At 34.9% G+C, this 23,502-nt stretch overlaps 1 protein-coding gene and 1 non-coding gene across 5 annotated transcripts in view; both read left to right on the top strand.

Annotated features, from left to right (window-relative positions):
- The window catches only part of sigmar (Tumor necrosis factor alpha-induced protein 8-like protein sigmar), a 266,488-nt gene that overhangs the window by 66,735 nt on the left and 176,251 nt on the right, over positions 1-23,502 (top strand). Inside the window, exon 1 of one of the 4 annotated variants that reach the window (XM_069838695.1) lies at positions 22,635-22,750. The exons of 2 other annotated variants lie outside the window; for them this stretch is intronic. The gene's annotated coding sequence lies outside the window, so the exon portion shown is untranslated. Of the gene's footprint in view, positions 1-22,634; positions 22,751-23,502 lie in introns of those variants that run through there. One more of the 4 variants, XM_069838701.1, reaches the window with a different exon arrangement.
- Positions 7,453-7,525, top strand: TRNAH-GUG (transfer RNA histidin (anticodon GUG)). Its single transcript has one exon. It is a non-coding gene; the product is annotated as a tRNA-His (tRNA).

Raw genomic sequence — 23,502 nt, forward strand, 5'->3', positions numbered from 1 at the left:
GACAATTACAGCTCATCTTCTTCCTTCACGCTGCATTTCATTCCTTATTCTTACCGCCTTGCTCTTTCTTACTTGTTTGCTCAGTCTATTTTTATTTTAAATATATTCTGAATTTTAAGCTACCATGCAAAATAGAGAGAAAAAAAAAGAACAGAGAAAAGAAGATAAAAAATAAAAATAGTGAATTAATAAAATCATAAAGTGACAACAACGGTTGGTTTTTTTTCCGAGGTTTTCTATCCACGAACCCAAATAAATATAAAAGAAAGAAAAGAAAGCCTAAAGTAGAAAAATATAGAACTAATATCACTTACTTACTTACAAATGGCTTTTAAGGAACCCGAAGGTTCATTGCCGCCCTCACATAAGCCCGCCAGCGGTCCCTATCCTGTGCAAGATTAATCCAGTCTCTATCATCATACCCCACCTCCCTCAAATCCATTTTAATATTATCCTCCCATCTACGTCTCGGCCTCCCTAAAGGTCTTTTTCCCTTCGGTCTCCCAACTAACACTCTATATGCATTTCTGGATTCGCCCATACGTGCTACATGCCCTGCCCATCTCAAACGTCTGGATTTAATGTTCCTAATTATGTCAGGTGAAGAATACAATGCGTGCAGTTCTGTGTTGTGTAACTTTCTCCATTCTCCTGTAACTTCATCCCGCTTAGCCCCAAATATTTTCCTTAGCACCTTATTCTCAAACACCCTTAATCTCTGTTCCTCCCTCAAAGTGAGAGTCCAAGTTTCACTTCCATACAGAACAACTGGTAATATAACTGTTTTATAAATTCTAACTTTCAGATTTTTTGACAGCAGACTAGATGAGAAAAGCTTCTCAACCGAATAATAACAGGCATTTCCCATATTTATTCTGCGTTTAATTTCCTCCCGAGTGTCATTTATGTTTGTTATTGTTGCTCCAAGATATTTGAATTTTTCCACCTCTTCGAAGGATAAATCTCCAATTTTTATATTTCCATTTCGTACAATATTCTGGTCACGAGACATAATCATATACTTTGTCTTTTCGGGATTCTCACTATTGCCAATCCCATCGATGATAAATAGCCGCATTAATTGATAGAGCTTCGTTAAATAATCAAGTTAAAACCATTATTATAGCGTGTACCAAAAGTTCAGAGAATTGTGTGAGAATGACATTTAAAAAGAACTCTATACAGAGTGGTCAGTAGTAATGTCATTAATTTTAGGGGGTTATTCTTTGAGATTGGGGAAGGGCTAATTGGTAGAATTGATAGAACTGATATTAAAATCCTTGCGGTGAATTTCCGTAAAATCCGGAAGGTCTAATTAGTCAAATCCACTCTCCTCACCTACACGCTGGGGCTCCTGAGATCTTTTTAGATGCGAAAGAGAGAGCGGTGTGCCGAAAGCAGTGGGAAGCTACCGCATTTACCTTTCCCAAGAAAAATTAAGATATACCTATGGATTTTTTATTTTTATTAGGTTATTTTACGACGCTTTATCAACATCTTAGGTTATTTAGCGTCTGAAAATGATATGAAGATGATAATGTAGATGATAATGCAGGTGAAATGAGTCCGGAGTCCAGCACCGAAAGTTACCCAGCATTTACTCATATTGGGTTGAGGGAAAACCCCGGAAAAAACCTCAACCGGGCAACTTGCCCCGACCGGGAATCGAACCCGGGCTACCTGGTTTCGCGGCAGACGCGCTAGCCGTTACTCCACAGATGTGGACTATACCTATGGATCATACGCGGACACTAAGAGAAAGGCAGAAAATAGGAGAATGCTGAGTTTGCAATGAAGGACCTGCCTTTGAGTAGAACATTATGAATGAAATGACATCTTTGAGATATTTCAAATATGAAAGTTTAATACAATTTAGTTCGGTTTTTTCCTTCTTTTTCGATATAAAAAATTTCTATATGAAACATTTCGTAACATGTTTTGGGAAAGCCATTGATTTAATTGCCAATATGTTTATTCAATTTAAGAGAGCAGTGTATTATGATAATAAATAATTGAAAGAATCTTACTTTTGTCCTTTAAATATGCAGAAATTTGATCAGAACAAATGTAATTTTTTGTTGTGAAGAGGAATTTTTCAATGTTACATTTGTTCACATCAAGTTTCTGCACACCTGAAGGACAAAACTATAATTCTTTCACTCATTTGTCATAAATTGACTGAGCATAAACGAGAATTAAATCAATAGGTTTCTCATATAAAACTTTTATTATCTCGAAAAGGAAGCAAACACGAGCAAAGTTGTGTTAAACTTTTTTGTTTGAAATATCTCAAAGAATAACCCCTGAAATTCATGACATTACTTACGGTTCACTTTATACGTAAATGGTTTCGAACAATTTGTAAAGACTCTTTCAATGAAATTAAAGTGAGATCTAAAAATAATTCTTATTCCAGTCTTAATCCCTTCAAGAAATTAACTATACATTTTGGAATTGATTCTCCAGTACAGGTCCGGAAAATTCAGCTTGGATCGGGGGCGATGTCGTAACTCTGATACTGGTTTGTCATGTGTATGCCGTTCTTCCATGCACTCTAGTGATCATGTGTTTAGGGGGACAGTGGCGGCACGTTTCATTTTATATCCGTATCTATAATGCGGAAGGTAGTGGTGCTATACAGTATCATTATGATGGAATCTGTGCTCTCATATATCCTAGTGAAAAATTCGAATGGCGAAATCGATTTTAAACACTAATTGTATTTCATTTACTTCAATTTACAATCTATAATACGATCATATAGTCCACACCTGTGGATTAACGATTAGCGCGTCTGACCGCAAAACCAGGTGGCCCGGTTTCGAATCTTGGTCGGAGCAAATGGTTGAGGTTTTTCCGGGGTTTTCCCTCAACCCAATACGAGCAAATGCTGGGTAACTTTCGGTGCTGGACCCCGGACTCATTTCACCGACATTATCACCTTCATTTCATTCAGACGCTAAATAACCTGAGATGTTGATACAGCGTCGTAAAATAACCCAATTAAAAAACTATGATATGCATTAAAAAAGACCAGATAATATGCACTTATCCCGATCCTGCTTATCAAAGTTATGCAATTATGATTTTCATGTGAACCAATGTCAGAGTTCTACTACCCGTCCGAGAATGTGACATGACTCGATCAGGACTGAGGTAGGACGGTACATATTTCGGTATCGGATTCATGAATGCCACCTACGCCACTTGCACAATCATCGCCAAGCAGATCTATTGTTAGAGGTAGTGTTCCCTGCACTGAATTGTGCGGTCAAGGAATATTTTATACTAGCCGTACCCGTGCGCTCCGCTGCACCTGTTAGAAATAAATATAAAGTAATTACATAATTAAAATAGGACGTTTGATCCAGGGAACAACTTTTACAACAGCGCAAGATAATCTGCTTCGCTCATTACCAAATTTTCTTTTGCATTGCATTTATTGCATATATATTTTAAGTATTTTAACACGATTCAATTGAGCATAGTTAAAATTTGAATTATAAAATAATGGATTGCTAAGCTAACGTACTATTACTGCATACTAAATCAATACACTCTCGTTGTTCGTTAATTCTCTGAGATTAAAATGAGTGTACATAAATATTCTTTTAAGAAATACAGAAAACGAATGTACAAAATAGCCTATCAAATTTTCTGTGCATAAGAAGGTATTTTAATCTTACCTGTCCTCGATTTACTCAGACGTTACTGTAATAACATTATAGCATTATGTCCATCTAGAGAAACCACACTTTCCAATGGTGAAATAATAATTAATTATACAAATCGGTTAATTTAGCTTCTGATATCACTTCATACAAACATAGAAACATTCTCTGTAGGCTATGTTTAATAGCTTTCGATTGTTGATGGCCAAGGCCCCTGTTTCGATTGTTGTTGTCCAAGGCCCCTTATAGACGAAGTCATTTGTTCTTAATTCATTACACCGTCTTAGATGGCGTTATTTTAATTTTAAAACTCATTTATCTCATTAAATATCAGTCCTATCAAAATTTTGTAAAGAATAAAACTTATCGGATATCATTTTTAAAGAAACTTTTGTTATGTAACATTTTTCATAATAATCAATAATAAGCGAGATATTTCGATTTATTTCATTCAGGCCCCCTTATAACCCCCCTTTTAAATAAAGTATTTTGAATGCCATATAGCCTAAAATCTAAGTTACAACGAACTTAATTTATATTCCAATTTTCATATAAATCGGTTCAGCCATTATCGCGTGAAAAGGTAACAAACATACAGACAGACATAGAATAAAAATTTCAAAAATGCGATTTTCGGTTTCAGGGTTGTTAATTATAAATGTTAGGACCAATTATTTTTGGAAAATCGAAAATTACCAGAAAAATTTCGGCTACAGATTTATTATTAGTATAGATTTAAATATTATGCTCCCATCTGTAGTTTTAAAATAGGACTTAAATTCTTTGAGACAGACTTATTTGCTGATTGAATTCTAACTCATCCTGTTCTATTGGCTGTGAATTGTCATGGATGAGGGTTTTTAAATCTTAAATTACAGTAATGTCCAATTAAAGGGAAATACAATTTGTTGTATTCCGAAATGAAAATTGTAATTTTTCATTTAGGCGTATATTTCCCGTAAAATCACATTGCACAGTTGAATGAGGATACAGGTAACAATAGAGATCATAGACACAAGCGAGCATTCAAGTGACAAATTCATTCCCTGCATCGTGAGATGGACTTGAAATGGTAGTATCCAATTTTCTAGACTTCTCCAGGAAGTATATTTGGAGCAACATTTTTTTTTCAGATGTTCTTTGGCATTTCTCCACAGTGACTTAGGTTCTAAACTCTTTCCATCACTAACTATATCGTATAATTTTGAAAAGGTTCATGACAAAGCGCTTTATTATGATTGATACTCACATGAACTACGTATGTCTCGTCGTGTCCTCCTGGGTCTCAGCCATTTGACATCAATTGCTCCAATTACACCTAGTTAATACAAATCTGGTGCACGTCTTTGGAAGTTCATGACATTTTGCCACAAAGTGGTTTGTTCATTGGTATCCATTGTTCAAAGCACCGTTTCCGACACATATAGGGGAGAGTTGGGTAGTATCGGACATCGGGTAATATCGGACAGTGAGTTTCTTTCATCTACAACCAGATGATAATACCTGAATGACATGGTTACGTTTCTGTGATGTCGCATACAGTTACGTAATCACGTCATTCAGGTACTACCATCTGTAGTACCGTATTTGCTCGCGTAATTTGCGCCCCCGCGTATTTGCGCACCCTAATTTTTAAGGGATTATTTTGAACTTTATTTTTGCTCCGTGTATTTTGCACACACATTTTACATACATATTTTTTTCAGTGTAGTAGGGATTACGTACATATTTTTTTTTCAGTGTAGTAGGGATTTTCCTTCCCTACAGTCCATCGTAGGTCATTTCACCAGCAACTGAAGTACCTGCTTCAGAAAGAAACCCCAAAGTCCCGCTACTTTAACAATGCTTGTCCTTGGTAGAGACAAGTTACCGGTATAGAAAATTAGCCCTACCTATACATATACTAATTGAGATAAACTCAGAACAGGACCTCTTATTTGAAAAATCCGCATATTTTACGCACCCCAGTTTTTCATTGGCCAAAGTTAATTAAAAAGTGCGCAAATTACGCGAGCAAATAAGGTAGATGAAAGAAACACACTGTCCGATATTACCCGATGTCCGATACTACCCAACTCTTCCCTAAGCTTGTAATAAAAAATCAACGCTCTTATTCAAAACTATTTTCTTATTATAAGCAATGAGGCTGTATATCTGCAGTAACTAAACGAGTGAAGTGATAGGCTGCCTAAATTATTTGTACTTGCCTGCAGTGTTGCTTTTTCTTTACATTCACAAGCTTTTCACATGTTTTACATGTTCAAACGTTTCCTAATAAACTTCGTAGTAATGTTAATCTGAATACTAAACATAGTTTCTAACTTTGACATGTTGAATAACTTTCTGAATATAACAATTACATATTGTATAAACCTTCGTATGCGAGAAGGAATTTTTACCAATAATCTGAAGGTTGAGAAAGTCACTTCTGTGTTTAAAAACATAACCAGTCTTGCTAATAAACCGTGTATAGTTTTTATACGAGACTTATGCAGAGTTGAGACAGAAAACGTTACTAATAAACCGTGAATAAGCTATGGACGTATAAACAGGCTGTAACTATACAATGGGAATTGCTTTGCAGTAGTTATATACACGAAACCCCTTGTTTAAGCGTTGTATATAGAGAAAAAATGGCCGCCCCTCTAACAGCTGTTCGTATCGACTGTCATTTTATGATGATGGATGCCTTGTAACCAAAGAAGAACAAACCAAAGATCATAGAATTATTACAATAATATTGCTGTAGATTGTACTCTCTGACCAAAATGTAGTTTGGTAATCGATTAGAGCCAGTTGTACTATCGATACTTAACATGCAACAGTAGAGCGCTCTACCGGATGCAATAGAGAACCTCAGATATTCTATTACCTTTCGTAACGAAGTAATGACGAAACTATGACGTAGCTGTGTAACAGCTATACTGTTATACACGACGTATGTAGTGATTATTAGTAAGGAATTTACACACGACGTATAAACGAGCTACTCATTGTATAAGTATAAGACAGTTAAACGTCTGTATATAGAGTTTTTATTAGTAAGACCGAACATCTATAGGCCTAATGTATGTAACTATCGCACTGGAAGGAATGGTGAACGGAAGAAAAGTTCGGGGGAGAAAAAGATATCAGTTGATGGGTAACATTACGATACGAAAATCAAGCTTTCAGGTATAACTCCCTGTAAAGTTGATTTGAATAATTTCGAGGGAAAAATTGTTCCGGGGCCGGGTATCGAACCCGGGACCTTTGGTTAACGTATCAACGCTCTACCAACTGAGCTACCCGGGAACTGTACCAGACACCGATCCAATTTTTTCCTCTATATCCACAGACCTCAAAGTGGGCTGACAACAGTCAAGCAACCAACATTGAGTGCACACTAACTCTGTGTGACTTAAATTGTGGTTTTCTGTTAACGAACAGTGACGTGTATTATGCAAATCAAGCTTTCAGGTATAACTCCCTGTAAAGTTGATTGTCTGGTAGAGTTCCCGGGTAGCTCAGTTGGTAGAGCGTTGGTACGTTAAACCAAAGGTCCCGGGTTCGATACTCGGCCCCGGAACAATTTTTCCCTCGAAATTATTCAAATCAACTTTGCAGGGAGTTATACTTGAAAACTTGATTTGCATAATATACGTCACTGTTCGTTAACAGAAAACCACAATTTAAGTCACACAGAGTTAGTGTGCACTCAATGTTGGTTGCTTGACGGTTGTCAGCCCACTTTGAGGTCTGTGGATATAGAGGGAAAAATTGGATCGGTGTCTGGCAGAGTTCCCGGGTAGCTCAGTTGGTAGAGCGTTGGTACGTGAAACCAAAGGTCCCGGGTTCGATACCCGGCCCCAGAACAATTTTTCCCTCGAAATTATTCAACATTAAGATATATGAATCATATGCGGAGACTAAGAGGAAGGCGGGGAATAGGAAAGATTGGAGAATGCTGGGTTTGCACTGAAAGACCACTATGAACACTATGATGGATGTCACTATCGACGTATAATATCTAATACCAGTAATAAGTGAATTTTTTGAATATACTGTATTTAATCAAATATCCCTTTCAAACGTGTCAATTTATTTTATGAAGATCAATATACTGTAGATTTACTGAAGGTAAATTTACAGTAGATGCGGTAAAGAGATTAATAGATATAATACAACACACTTTTGAAAATGAAAGCTATGCTTTAGCAAGCTTTTGTAGCTTGAGTAAAGCCCTAGATTCCATTAATCATGATATTTTAACTGATAAGCTTTGTTTTTACGGTATCAGAGGTAAGGAATTACAACTTTCGAAATCTTATTTGATACATCGCAAACAAATAGTTTATATCAATGGTGAATTTTCTTCAGTGTATAATATAAATAGCGGAGTTCCTCATGGATCTGTTTTAGGCTCCATATGATTTCTTATTGTTGATAATGATCTATCAAGCAGACGATATTACTTTTGTTACTTTTTTAGCGGTGACTTAACGTTTTGAAACAAGCGAACGAACAATGATGAAAAAAGCGCTTGAATGGTTTGGAGTCAGTGGTATGCTTTTAAATAGAGATGACACTGCCTCTCTTTTATTTACTTTGAAACATTTATCTCGTAATGTACTTTTCTTTTGTCAAAGCGATATTTAATTTTTGTTTTTTTTCTCATTGATAGTCAACTAATTTGGGTATCAGATTAGATTATTGGAAGAATAGATTATCCAAAAGTTTTGGAGGCGATGGAAATGACAAGACTGAGATGGTGTGTACGTGCTATGGGAATGTTGAAAGAGAGAATACCAAAGAACATTTTAAATTGGCATCCAGAACAAAAGAAATATGGATAGACGGAGTAAAGAGAATCATGCGCAATCATGTGCTTACAGAGGAAGATACGGCAGACAGATTTATAGCAAACTAAAATTAAGTTTGGGTGAAGGAAAACCATTATTTATGGAGCATTCCTGTTAAAAATTGATTTAATTCGAAATTTAAGAGATCGAACTACTTCTTATATGAAAAGTATATATTTTGCTTTTCTTGAGTCGACCTGTTTGGCGAGTTGGTATAGCGCTGGCCTTCTATGCCCAAGGTTGCGGGTTCGATTCCGGGCCAGGTCGATGGCATTTAAGTGTGCTTAAATGCGACAGGCTCATGTCAGTAGATTTACTGGCATGTAAAAGAACTCCTGCGGGACAAAATTCCGGCACATCCGGCGACGCTGATATAACCTCTGCAGTTGCGAGCGTCGTTAAATAAAACATAACACGCTTTTCTTGAATCGGTTATAAATTATTATTCTTTTTCCTTATCCCGAGGCCCTTAGATCAAGTCCATGAGATTATGTTGTTCCAGCAGGTGTGCAACCTTCTTTGGGTCTGAATAGATGTAATCAGGGGTTAGCCCTAAAGATAAGATGTGAGATGATGAAGCTTGTTCTATGTTGCGTTTTGTACGTATTGGGAAGATCTTCTGTGATGCAGCTACCTTATGTTTTGTATGTATGTTTAGGATAAATTATTGTGGAGTAATCACAAGGTTAATGAAATACTTCTATTGAAAATTAAAATATTTAGGATAATCAAAATGTGTCATCATACAACTCAATGTAGATCTTTGTTTGACAGCTTAGATATTTTGACTAAAATCTTTATACATATTAGAGGTTTTACTCTTATTAGTAAATAATTTCCCAGCAAATTTTGATTTAAATGTAGGCCTAACATACAGCATTTATATAATACCAGGATGACATAAAGTGTCGATACGCCTTATTTTAAACTAAAAAAGATCCATAATAATTACCTGTATACGGGCTATTCCATATGAAATCGATCAGTAAAAAATCTTTCATTTTTTTATACTCTAATTTTTTCCCTATTTATACAAGGTGCTGAGGGGAGTGCATTTTCAAAAATATACTATCGAAAGTCAAACGGTTTTCGTATTATTGAGCGACAAATTTAGCGTATTTTATAAAAACAAGCCTCTTTCAGCGCTCAGAACTCTGGAACCGTTTACTGCAGAACATTGAACGGGAGCTCATTTTGAAGCTGACATTTGGTAGGTTATGATAAGAAGTAATCCTCATTTTTATTGTACACAGAGAGACAGATAATCTGATTTTACTTAGTTTTAGGGTTTTTGGCCATTTGTAAAAATGTAAATAAAATATTGAGAAAAAACTGTGCATTATTAAAAGGGATTCGGCATTGTTGTCTTAGTGGTACGGCAATAAGTTTCGAGGGTATTAAATAAATTGTTTTCACACGACTAGACTTGAACGACGCAGTACCGTTCGCACTGACCGAGAGATGAAGATAAGCGAGCGTTGGCCGTCATTTTACTCCTGTGTTTATGAAAACCTGTGATAAAGCTAGCACATCCATGACTGCTAGATGACACATCACGTGTTTGTCTCCTGGCCGTGCTTGTCTCGGCTGGCTCTCGCCTCACAGTCAGCTGGTTAGTTCACGCGCGTACTATTTATTTTCTTTATTTGATATTTTCAATACTTTCTTATCAACATACCATCAGTAAAAATATGTGTTTATTTGTACTTTCAATGCGGAATCTAACTATATATTTTAAAAATATTTTTTCCTAGCCAAAGGCGTCTTAATGAGGAAAAAATCTAAATTTCTCCATGTCCATAAAAAGTAAGAAAATCTGTTTATATGTCAATATAAAGTTTAATTTCTCTGCATCAAAATAAACCATGATTTTGGCCATTGGGTGAAAAGGTTTTGGAGCCACAACAGTTTAAAGTTGCTAATTTTATGAAAATACGATAAATGTAAATATTTTTAATTTAAACACTATGAAGTTCTGATGCCTCAAACTTTGCACAAAGCACTGTATCACAGTTCTCTACGTACAAAAAAAGTTCCATTGTATTTAAAAATTGTAAGGTCAATTTTCTCTATATTTCGGTCGATTTGAGATGGATTAGCTCATATAGAGCCTAAATTTTATAATAAGTTGTCTGAAAATATAAACATTAAAATAGTAAGCTTTGAAAACTAATATAGCCTACATGGTATATACAACATCCTCCTTTTTATTCAACTGACGGAATCTTAAATTTTGATTTACATAATATAAATATGTAATTTACTTTTAAACAATATACTCAGGAATTAAAACAGCTTCGTAATCCAATTTAATAACCGACATTAGTAACGAGATGTTTTCTGGTAGTGAAACGCAGGTATACTTGAACATCTGCTGGCACATACATGGAAGCCTTCACAAATGCTTTCGATTTACTACATTCGATGCCAGTCTCGGATATTTGTAGTCCGTCTGCATATTATTTTATTAACTTCAATAGTGTTCGAACATACCGTACGTGCGACTGGGTAATGTCTTCTTGTGCACTACGACGCACTTGTCGGAATGTGGCTATGGATGCTGTCTGCATCTGGACAGCATACATAATAGTCGTACGCAGTATGGAGGATTTCCAACTCTGTCCCACTGTCCATTATAACATAGCAGGTCAGTGACTTGATTCTTTCCTTCATCGTACAAACTGCGATGAAGGACAAATGATGTAATGAATACAAGAAGAGACTGGCACAATTCTTTTCTCCGTCATTTAATGCAACATACTTCGGTACTTCAGATTATATAACAATAAAAAAACTGGTATATTTTAATTTGATATCTTCCACATCCGACTTACTCTGATATTCTCCATTAATTTTTTTGGCATCGTCTTTCCCCCCTTTTTTTCTTCGAGATTATCTGACTTCACATACACTGTTTGTAGGTATTTCACACAGCCTTATTCTCCTTCTATCCAAAAACAGCATTCGTTATATCCTCAATTTCTCTTACAATGGTATTTCGGACGTACCGGTATTCATTTTTGCAGATCTGGATTTCAAGTGTAGCTTCCTGTGAAGTTGACTTGAATAATTTCAAGGGAAAAATTGTTCCGGGATCGGGTATCGAACGGAACCTTTAGCTGAGCGCGCCAGTGCTCTACCGACTAAGCTATCCGGGAACTGTAACCCGACACCGGCTCAATTTTTTCCTTTATATCCACATACCTCAAGTGGGCAGACAAGACTTTAGGTTAGGTTAGGTCTTCATTTTTATTATTATTAATAATATCAAATAATAATAATAAATTATTATTTACTATTATTATTATTATTATTATTATTATTATTATTATTATTATTATTATAGTAGCTAGGATTTCATATCCTAATCTTGTAAATTCTAATATTTCTAGTATTTAATTTAAAAAGTTATGTATGGATTTTATAAAAATCGAAAAATTGTAAATTTAAATTTATATACTATAATTGCATAGCAGACATAAGACAAATTGTTTTGTATAATTATTAATTTCAATTCAGGAATCCGCCCCTGAGCACGAGTTCTACTCTTTCAGGGGCGAGCTAAAGTTTTTCTGTATATATTATATTTTATGTTACAATTATTAGCAAAATAATAAATAAATAAATAAAATAAATAAAATTACCCTACTCGCTACTCTTAACTGCACACCAAATATTTTCAATCTTCAAAGAAACATAAACAACACATTCACAACCAGTTTCTGAGGCAATGCTCGCTTCCCTTCAGGTACAGTCAGGCGAAGAACCTTGTAGGACAGTCAAACACAGTTTTATTTCGTAAAATTTTACATTATTTTGCTTATTTTTCAGAACTTTCTTGTGAAACGAGTGTTAGTTGGGAGACCGGAGGGAAAAAGACCTTTGGGAAGACCGAGACATAGATGGGAGGATAATATTAAAATGGATTTGAGGGAGGTGGGATATTAGGATAGAGAGTGGATTAATCTTGTACAGGATAGGGACCAAGGGCGGGCTTATGTGAGGGCGGCAATGAACCTGCGGGTTCCCGAAAAGCCATTTGTAAGTAAGTAAGTTTGATATTTGACTTTAATATTTTCTATTTAAGTGCAGTTGAAAATGGGAAGATATTTCTGCCCCACATTATATACAAACTAGTCATCAGTTCATTGACTTCAAAACATTACAAAATAAATACATAAATTAAATACACGTGTGTTGCTAACAAAACTACGTCATTGATTACTGACTTCTAAAAAATACAAAATAAATATGGTACATAAATCAAATAAAGTTCTGTATACAGGCTATATAGGCTATTGTCGCCCTCGGTAGAGTTGTTGTTGGTGTAGCGCTGGCCTTCTATGCTCGAGGTTGCGGGTTCGATCCCTGCTGAAATCGATGGCATTTAAGTGCGTTTAAATGCGACAGGCTCATGTCAGTAGATTTACTAGCATGTAAAAGAACTCCTGCGGGATAAAATTCCTGCACACCGGCGACGCTGATATAACCTCTGCAGTTGCTAGCGTCGTTAAATAAACCATAATTTAATTTAATTTATATAGGCTATAGAAAGCTAGTCACTGGTTGACGGTTCTTTATTGCAGTAAATAAGAATACGCTGTATGAGCTATTCCATCTCAAATCGACCGAAATATAGAGAAAATTGACCTTACAATTTCTAAATACAATGAAACTTTTTTTGTACGTAGAGAACTGTGATACAGTGCTTTGTGCAAAGTTTGAGGCATCAGAACTTCATAGTGTTTAAATTAAAAATATTTAAAATTATCGTATTTTCATAAAATTAGCAACTTTAAACTGGTGTAGCTCCGAAACCCTTTTACCCAATGATCAAAATCATGGTTTATTTTGATGCTGAGAAATTAAAGTTTATATTGACATAAAAACAGATTTTCTTACTTTTTATGGAAATGGAGAAATTTAGATTTTTCCTCATTAAGACGCCTTTGCTTAGAAAAAAATATTTTAAAAATATATAGTTAGATTCCGCATTGAAAGTACAAATAAACACATATTTTTTACTTATGGTATGTTGATAAGAAAATATTGAAAATATCAAATAATGAAAATAAATAGTACGCGCGTGAACTAACCAGCTGACTGTGAGGCGGGAGGTAGCTGAGACAAGCAAGGCCAGGAGACAAACACGTTATGTTTCGTCTAGTAGCGTATAGCTGGACTAGCTTTATCGCATGTTTTCATAAACACAGGAGTAAAATGACGCCCAACCCTCGCTTATCTTCAGCTCTCGGCCTGTGCATGCCGTACTGCGTCGTTCAAGTCCAGGCGTGTGACAATCTATTTAATACCCTCGAAACTTATTGCCATACTACTAAGCAAACAATGCCGAATCCCTCTTAATAATGCAAGGTTTTTTCTGAATATATATATATTTTTTCCAATTTTACAAATAAGCAAAAAGCATAAATAAGGATTACTTCTTAACATAACCTACTAAATGTCAGCTTCAAAATAAGCTCCCGTTCAATGTTCTGCAGTAAATGGTTCCAGAGTTCTGAGCGCTGAAAGAGGCTTGTTTTTCTAAAATACGCTAAATTTGTCGCTCAATAGTACGAAAACCGTTTGACTTTCGATAGTATATTTTTGAAAATGCACTCTCCTCAGCACCTTGTATAAATAGGGAAAATATTAGAGTATAAAAAAAATGCGAGGTTTTTTACTGATCGATTCGTTATGGAATAGCCCGTACATTCTGAATGAATCAATTGAGATGCTTCTGCGACAACTGGGCAGCGTGCTATCGGCTTGATTGCCGCGGACGGATGGGTCTAGCGCGCGGGTCTAGTGCTATTGGTTCACCAAGGATGACTACATGACTTCCTTTTCGACATGTTGGAGGGTTGTGGGAACAACTGCTCTGCGATCATGCAGATTAATTTTCACCGTCTTCTTCTCATGGGTCGCTCGCTAACATCAAAATGATGTCCTTTCTGGAAGAACTTTTGTTAACTTAAGCGAAAGAAAACAAAAGAAAATCAAGAGGACAGAAGGAGAACAAGGGGAAGAGAGTTGAAATAACAGAGAAACATGAAATGAATTCATAAATACAGAACTTGGAAATGGGATAGATCGCTTTCTGTATTACTAGACCACTCATGTCAACTGATGCCCCTAGGAGCAAGCGCGCGCTTTAGAGCTCAGGAGAGCCTGAGCGCTTTACAGCGGAAAGGAAAGAGACAGACGAAAGAGGTAGTATATGCCGCTTGGTCGAGCTTTATTCAGGGATGGCCAGCACTGATTCAGTAGATAAAGGGAAGAGAACTTATTAAAACTGTATCCATGGTAATTTTTAGATTTGTCTGAGAAGAATGTAAGTTTTAATGTTAATGTTAATTTTTCACAAGTTTGATTGCTTTGTTCAAAAGAAATATTTTCTCAGTTTTTTTATAGAAAAGTACATTTTTCAGATATATGCCTATTTATTTAGTAGCCTTACAAAATGTTTTCGTAAATCTAATATACCGTAAATACGTATTACTGGAGATAGTGTATTGAAATTTTTGAAAATATTCGCATGGAAATTGTCTGTAAGGAAATGAATTAACAAAGCAACTACTGTTACATCATAAGCAAAAGATGTGTGCCCATGTGTTGTAAAAATGTCAGCTCTATAGCTTCAGCACATTTCGAGAAAATAATTTAATATTCTGATGATAGGAAGTTGCTCACCAATATCACCTTAAAAGCATAATGCGATAAGAGTTTTGTTATGTAATATTACACTTAAAACAGATACAGCACCTAGGTAACTTTGCTTTGTACTGTAATATTGTTTTGATTAGTTAATTGATTAATTTATAAGGCTAAAGATACCATCAATATCAATTCCAACTTATCATGTCATACTCAATCTCTTTTTTTGGGATATCACTTTCTTTATGAATGATGTGTTTCATCCATGTAGTACAGTATAGTTGTACTATTATGGAATTTATGTGAATATTCCTTCTTAACTCTTTATTATGTTATTAACATTTAAAACACAACTGCAATATTAAGAAATTGATATTAGTACTTTTGTTTTACAGACAATATAGATAATGTCAAACAGAAAGAAGCCATATAAAAATAACGACATAAAATTTCACGTTCCATTTGAAGTTTGTGCACCACTGTTTTCTTAATCCAACAGGCAGCTTATTCATATACACAACCCTTCCTCTTTCCATACTTAGCGCTTGCTGCCCGCGCACGACGTCAAGGTCAGAAAAATGCGCTTGCTTTGACATCACTGTACTAGACCGTGACTGTCGACTCTCTTGGAATTGAATTTGTCTTCGTTTCAAAATCCTCAAATGAGACAGATTCCTTAAAAGTTATTTCTGAAGGCGTCATCATCGCTGTGATATTAATGCTGCGCAGCTACAAGACCGTGAAATTCCTGAGCGTCTTGGCTCACACGTCGTGTGGGAGTCGGCAATAATTGCGATATAATTCATAAGAGATTCTTCCCCACTGTTATAAGTTCACATTACGCTCAAATCCATGAACGCTGTAAATCAAGTCTAGCGGAAGGAATGGGGAGAAACAGGAATTGCAGTATCGCGTAGCGAGCATTTTGTATTCAATTTAATCATTTGTTATCTGTGACTTGTTCGCATTACATCTACCAGTGACTTCGACGTCTGTGGGAAGAGAAGCTGAGCGGAGATGAACCTCGTCATCCATAATTTAGGACGCCGCGTCTTGTTCCTCTGTTAACGACGACCAGGACTCAATTTGGACATGGACATTGAAATGACTGCTTAAACTAAATCCAGAAAAATCACAGACAATTTATTTATTTATTTATTTATTTATTTATTCTGGTGTAGTTAAATCCATCAGACCTTCTCTTCCACAACACCAGGAATACAAATATAATAATAGAAATAAACAGAAAAAATACACTATATTAGTACATTATGCAACGAGCATATAATGATAGTAATTAAGAAGCGGGTATGGATGTTTATGAAACGAGCGCAAGCGAGTTTCATAATTTTCATACGAGCTTCTTAATTACCATTATAGGCGAGTTTCATACGACTTTTTATGCTCGAACATATTTCTAACTTGAAATTACAGTATTCAGATGTATACATTTTATTTGTATCTGACAAGATCGGAAGTGACCTTGTTCTAGGTCGTGAATTGTGAGATGTGCGCAGACGCGAAAGTATTGATTTTTTCCGAGGAACAATAATGTCATTGACCTTGTGTAATCCCGTTAAACTTGGTATAACCTTGATTATTGAATTCGACATTGAAAAACGAGATGACAAATTGAATTTATTTGAATATTATTTACAATTAACGCTAATTATTATAGTAACAAAACATAACCTTCTGCGACAGTAATGGATTTCCAGCCTCCGTGACTTTTCGCTAATTCCCTTTCGATTGCATATTCGAGACTAATCGATACTTGCGGTTTTATAACGGTACAAAGCTGACTTGTTCTTGGCTGAACACTTGTAAGATGATTTGTCATTGGCTGAAAACACCTGTACTTTAATGAGTAGGTGTACTTTAATGACATGCATTAAAGGACTGCTACCAGGTGTATAATTACTACATTTCGGCATGGTCGAGCATAAAGAAAGTAAAGCTACACAAGAAATAAAGAGAGAGAGAGAAAAAGCACTATAAACAAAGTAAAGCCACACAAAAATATACACAGATTGCAGTCACACAAACTTTAAATGAGTGATTAAGTATCGTAATTAATTGTATCCTAACTAATTAACTAACATAAACAAGAAACTTGCAATTTTAATCTAGAGTAAAAAAGAAAAAAAACACAAATCAACACTTCTAGAAATACCTAAAAACATTAACTAAGACAAAATTGTCCAATTTGATTTTGAATTGTGATAAAGTCCGGCAGTCCCTGAAGTCATTAGGTAACGAATTCCAGAGGCGAAATATTTCTACAGTATAGGAAGATGAGTATAAAGACGTTCTATGATGGGGGATAGAAAGAAGTGCTTGATGTCGGTTTCGAAGAGTTGTAAGAAATTGAAAGCGCGATAACAGATAATTCGGAGTAGAAGTATGCATGATTCTAAACAGAAGAGACAGTGAATGTATTGTTCTTCGTTCCTTCAGACGCACCCATGAAAGTAACTGGAGGGAAGGTGTTATATGGTCAAATTTACGAGTATTGCAGATGAATCGTATGCACACATTATGAACACGTTGTAGTCTCTCAGCTAAGAGTGAACTTACATTAGTTAGCAAGGAATCGTAATAATCAAAATGGGGCATTACAAGCGTCTGAATAAGATTCTTTTTTAGACTAAGTGGTAGAAATTCTTTCATATGGAACAAGGTTAGACAATAGTTGTTTATTAAACACTAGACCCCTATTGTCACACAAAATCTTTCTCCAATTAAAATAAACTGCACTGAAATTCCGTCCAGTGAAAAGTTAAAAGAAGTTAGATATACAGTAGAACCTCTATTATCCGTGGTAATGAAGGGATGGACTGAACGATTAATCGAAAAAACGGATAGTCTGTACCATAAAAGATTTTCATAAATCAGGTGCGTTATATTTTGGCCTACAATTTCGTAATTTCCTTCGTGGTCTTATGCTTAACGTGGAGTTCAATAGAAGTTCGATTGTCAACCGCGGAAAGATAAGAATAGTAGAGGTCTGATATTGCAAATCTACATACTTTATGCACTTTATTCTCGTTTTTTTTTTTATTAAATCGCGTACAGTTGTAATGCCAATCTCTTACTTCTCTGAAGCAGCGTTAATCACAGTTTCTCCTCTCCCAACTCTCTCAGTTATTTGTAATTTCCTCTATAATTTACACAACACGTTTTCTTTTGGCAACTGTGGAAGACATTTTGATTAGAAGTTATACAATATGGCCACTCGAATAGTAACGATAAGGACAAAATGGTAACACGGGTTTGTGGAAGTTCTTGGGGTAATTTCTTTGAAAGCAGTTACTGTAGTTATTTAATAATAATAATAATAATAATAATAATAATAATAATAATAATAATAATAATAATTTATTTAACCTGGCAGAGTTAAGGCCATACGGCCTTCTCTAACACTCAACCAGGAGTAAAACTGCGTTACAAAAAAAAAAAAAAAACACTACAAATTTACAACATACACTACAATTTTGCACACAAAAGTGAATAAGATAATAATAATAATAAAATGTAAACAACAAGTAAGTAGAAATCAGACATAATATATAACATAGAGAAAGAAAGAAAAAAACATAAGAAAATGAGAACAGCAGGTCAAAATAAATGAGACATACAAAGTATAAAAATAAGACAATTATTGATAATAATAATAATAATAATAATAATAATAATAATGATTTATTTAACCTGGCAGAGTTAAGGCCATACGGCCTTCTCTAACACTCAACCAGGAGTAAAACTGCGTTACAAAAAAAAAAAAAAACACTACAAATTTACAAAGTACACTACAATTTTACACACAAAACTGAATAAGATAATAATAATAAAATGTAAACAACAAGTAAGTAGAAATCAGACATAATATATAACATACAGAAAGAAAGAAAAAACATAAGAAAATGAGAACAGCAGGTCAAAATAAATGAGACATACAAAGTATAAAAAAATAAGACAATTATTGATAATAATAATAATAATAGTAATAATAATAATGATAAAAAATAAGAATAGTAATAATAATAATAATAATAATAATAATAATAATAATAATAATAATAATAATAATAATAATTATTATTATTTCTGTCGCGACAGCGAAGCTTTCCTATTGCATACTGTGTAAGAGTACAGGCTTGTAGAAAAACTACCTAGAAACATAACGTACAGTACTTCATTTTTTTCTGCAAAAAAAAAAAAACCTATAACATTCGGATAATCCGACAATCGGTTAATAGGGTGACGGATAATCGGGGTTCTACTGTACATACTGTATAGATAAAAAATTTGGAAAATTCAAGTTTAAGGAAGTTACAAAAAAGTATTGTAACTAATGCACTCGTTTAGAGAATGAAAGAATTTTCCAACTTTTCCACTGAAATATATTTTAGTGTAAATTGAATCCATAAATAAAAAGTTTTAGATGTGAGGGAGGCAATGAACCTCCGGATTCCTTAAAGCCATTTGTAAGTAAGTATTGAAAGCAGTTAAACTAGCAAGAAATATTTATTTAATAGATGAAAATATAGGAGTAGTGCACACCTATACAGGGTTACCAGTTGTGAAAATATCTTTGGAGGACAAAATTATGAAAAAGGAGGAAATTTTATTCACAAGGACTACAATGAGTAATTCCACTGTATTCTCATGTGACGACACTGTTTTGTAAACTTAAAGTGTTACTTTTGTTGGAATTGAACGGGTTACATCAACTTCTTGTCTATGCGGATGACGTGAATATGTTAGGAGAAAATCCACAAACGATTAGGGAAAACACGGGAATTTTACAGGAAGCAAGTAAAGCAATCGGTTTGGAAATAGATCCCGAAAAGACAAAGTATATGATTATGTCTCGTGACCAGAATATTGTACGAAATGGAAATGTAAAAATTGGAGATTTATCCTTCGAAGGGGTGGAAAAATTCAAATATCGTGGAGCAACAGTAACAAATATAAATGATACTCGGGAGGAAATTAAACGCAGAATAAATATGGGAAATGCCTGTTATTATTCGGTTGAGAAGCTTTTATCATCCAGTCTGCTGTCAAAAAATCTGAAAGTTAGAATTTATAAAACAGTTATATTACCGGTTGTTCTGTATGGTTGTGAAACTTGGACTCTCACTCTGAGAGAGGAACATAGGTTAAGGGTGTTTGAGAATAAGGTGCTTAGGAAAATATTTGGGGCTAAGCGGGATGAAGTTACAGGAGAATGGAGAAAGTTACACAACACAGAACTGCATGCATTGTATTCTTCACCTGACATAATTAAGAACATTAAATCCAGACGTTTGAGATGGGCAGGGCATGTAGCAGGTATGGGCGAATCCAGAAATGCATATAGAGTGTTAGTTGGGAGACCGGAGGGAAAAAGACCTTTGGGGAGGCCGAGACGTAGATGGGAGGATAATATTAAAATGGATTTAAGGGAGGTGGGATATGATGATAGAGACTGGATTAATCTTGCACAGGATAGGGACCGATGGCGGGCTTATGTGAGGGCGGCAATGAACCTTCGGGTTCCTTAAAAGCCATTTGTAAGTAAGTAAGTAAGTAAAGTGTTACTTTTGTGTGTAGGCCTACTCTCCCTCTAATAATACTGTATAATATATTAGTTTTAAATGTAAACAGTGATACTAAATATTGTCCTGGTTAGGCCTATGAGCATTACTTACTTACTTATTTACTGGCTTTTAAGGAACCCGGAGGTTCATTGCCGCCCTCACATAAGCCCTCCATTGGTCCATATCCTGAGCAAGATTAATCCAGTCTCTACGATCATATCCCACCTCCGTCAAATTCATTTTAATATTATCTTCCCATCTACGTCTCGGCCTCCCCAAAGGTATTTTTCCCTCCGGCCTCCCAACTAACACTCTACATGCATTTCTGGATTCGCCCATACATGCTCTCCTGCCTATGAGCATTACATGTGATAAATTTAGTTTAGGGACAAAATTACCAATGAAAATGAAAAATATATTTTGTTTTGGAGTTGATATCTCCACCCAAATACATATTATTATTATTATTATTATTATTATTATTATTATTATTATTATTATTATTATTATTATTATTATTATTATTATTATTACATTGGTGTTGTGAAGATGAAAAGAATTGTCATTGTATTATATTAATTATGTATTATATTGTCTTGTATTGTAGTATTGTATTGCTTTGAATTGCATTGTATTAATTATGTTATATTCATAGCATTGTAGTAATTTTCTATCATACTGGTTGAGTGGAAGAGAAGGCCGAATGGCCTTAACTCTGCCAGTTAAAATAAACCATTATTATTATTATTATTATTATTATTATTATTATTATTATTATTATTATTATTATTAAGAAACGTAAAAAATTATATATTACAGTTATATGAACACTAATAAATATAATAAATATAATATAATTATTAAAAAATTAGTAAAAGTAAGACATGTTTCGGAGATGCTTCTCCATCCTCAGTGACTTTACCACGACTGCAAAAGGAAAACAAATGTAATTAATCTCATGTATAATTATATTTTTTGAAAGGAAAACAAATGTAATTTTTTGAAATATAATTATACATGAGATTAATTACATTTGTGTTCCTTTTGCAATCGTGGTAAAGTCACTGAGGATGGAGAAGCATCTCCGAAACATGTCTTACTTTTACTAATTTTTTAATAATTACATTATATTTATTAGTGTTCATATAACTGTAATATATAATTTTTTACGTTTCTTATCAAATCTATGAACACTGTATAATTGCCCCAAGATGTGTGGTTTATCTTTGAATATTATTATTATTATTATTATTATTATTATTATTATTATTATTATTATTATAAAAATACTTTTTCCGTGAAGGACAAGAAATAGCACTTGTTATGCAGAATTAAATTTTCACTACTCACAGGTTTTAAAAATGCCGGGTATTTTGTTGTAGCTTTAAATCCCTGGAGGATATAAGGACAAAACTTAAAAAGAAGGACATGTCCTACAAAAACCGGACGCTTGGCAACCCTGCAGCCACACCGTTCTCAGTCTTCCACAATACTTCGAGGTCTGAACCCAATGAATTAATGGAAAAATGTTATAACCTGAGTAGAAAATAGGTCCACCGGCTTGAGTGACATCGGACAGCATTGCCTATCGAGATTGAGAAAAATCGGCAAGAAAGAATGGGAAAATAATTTCGGTGTATTTCACAAATCGAAGAACGTTATTACGAAAATGATGTCACTGTGGAAAACCGTACTAAGAATTCTCATACACGACAATGATAACGAAAGCAGTGACAGCTGTAATCTAGTACTTATTATTATATATGGTTTGTGCAGTCACATACTGTGTACAACATAGCATAGCACTGTACTCAAAGCTACTGGAAACCACGCCCCCTTTCCCGAACTGATAGCGTGCACAGTACAAATTGACTCACCACTAGGTCGTGCAAGGCCTACACTTGCACTTTCCCCACTGCTGCCTGTTTCCAGTATTGCTCATCACAAGAGTTCTGCGTTTGGTTACCTAGTCTCCAAGCAATCTGCAACAGTGTAGGTACGTATGGAGTACAGCTTGACGGCATCCAACCCTATTTAATTCAGGTCTGCTGTTCAGTAGAGATGGGTCGATTCGTGAACGAATCGTTCATTCGAACGACTACTAATAAAGAATCGTAAGAATCGATTCGTGGAATTAACGAATCGTCGTTCAAAAGAATCGTAACGAATCGTCGTTCAAAAGAATAGTAATGAATCGACATGGTATCGTAACCCACGATTCTATTTACTTGTTTGGTGTAACCTGTCAGCAGACATTTCCGAACCGTGCCGAATGCTCCCGAGCGAGAATGAAATCAAAGTACTGCATTTGTTAAGTGTGAAAAATAATGAACACGAACCTGAAATTTGCATAGTTAAATAGAGATGTAATGCAACAAATGTACTTCATAATAAGGTTCAGTTGATAAATTATAATTTAGAAACATTATCTTGGGTAATTTTGTAGACTAATGGAGGTCATGCTGAATGGTTCCAGCCAATGAGAAAGAGACAATCCAATGTCTCGCCTCTTATGCCATCTATGAGAGAGATGTAGAACGTTTTTGTTCTACGCGTGGTTTGCAAAGGAAAGTGTCCTCTAAGTCGTTCGTTGACGAATCGTTGGAATCGCAGAGTAGGAAGAATCGTGAACTCGTTGACGATTCAAAAGAATAGTTGCAATCGCAGACTGAGAAGAATCGTGAACGAATCGTTAGAATCGATTCGTAATGTATGATTGAATCGTTGGAATCGACTTCTGAAAAAGAA

Source organism: Periplaneta americana, chromosome 1 (assembly GCF_040183065.1).
Source record: "Periplaneta americana isolate PAMFEO1 chromosome 1, P.americana_PAMFEO1_priV1, whole genome shotgun sequence".
In the NCBI taxonomy this organism is placed as follows: Eukaryota; Metazoa; Arthropoda; class Insecta; order Blattodea; family Blattidae; genus Periplaneta; species Periplaneta americana.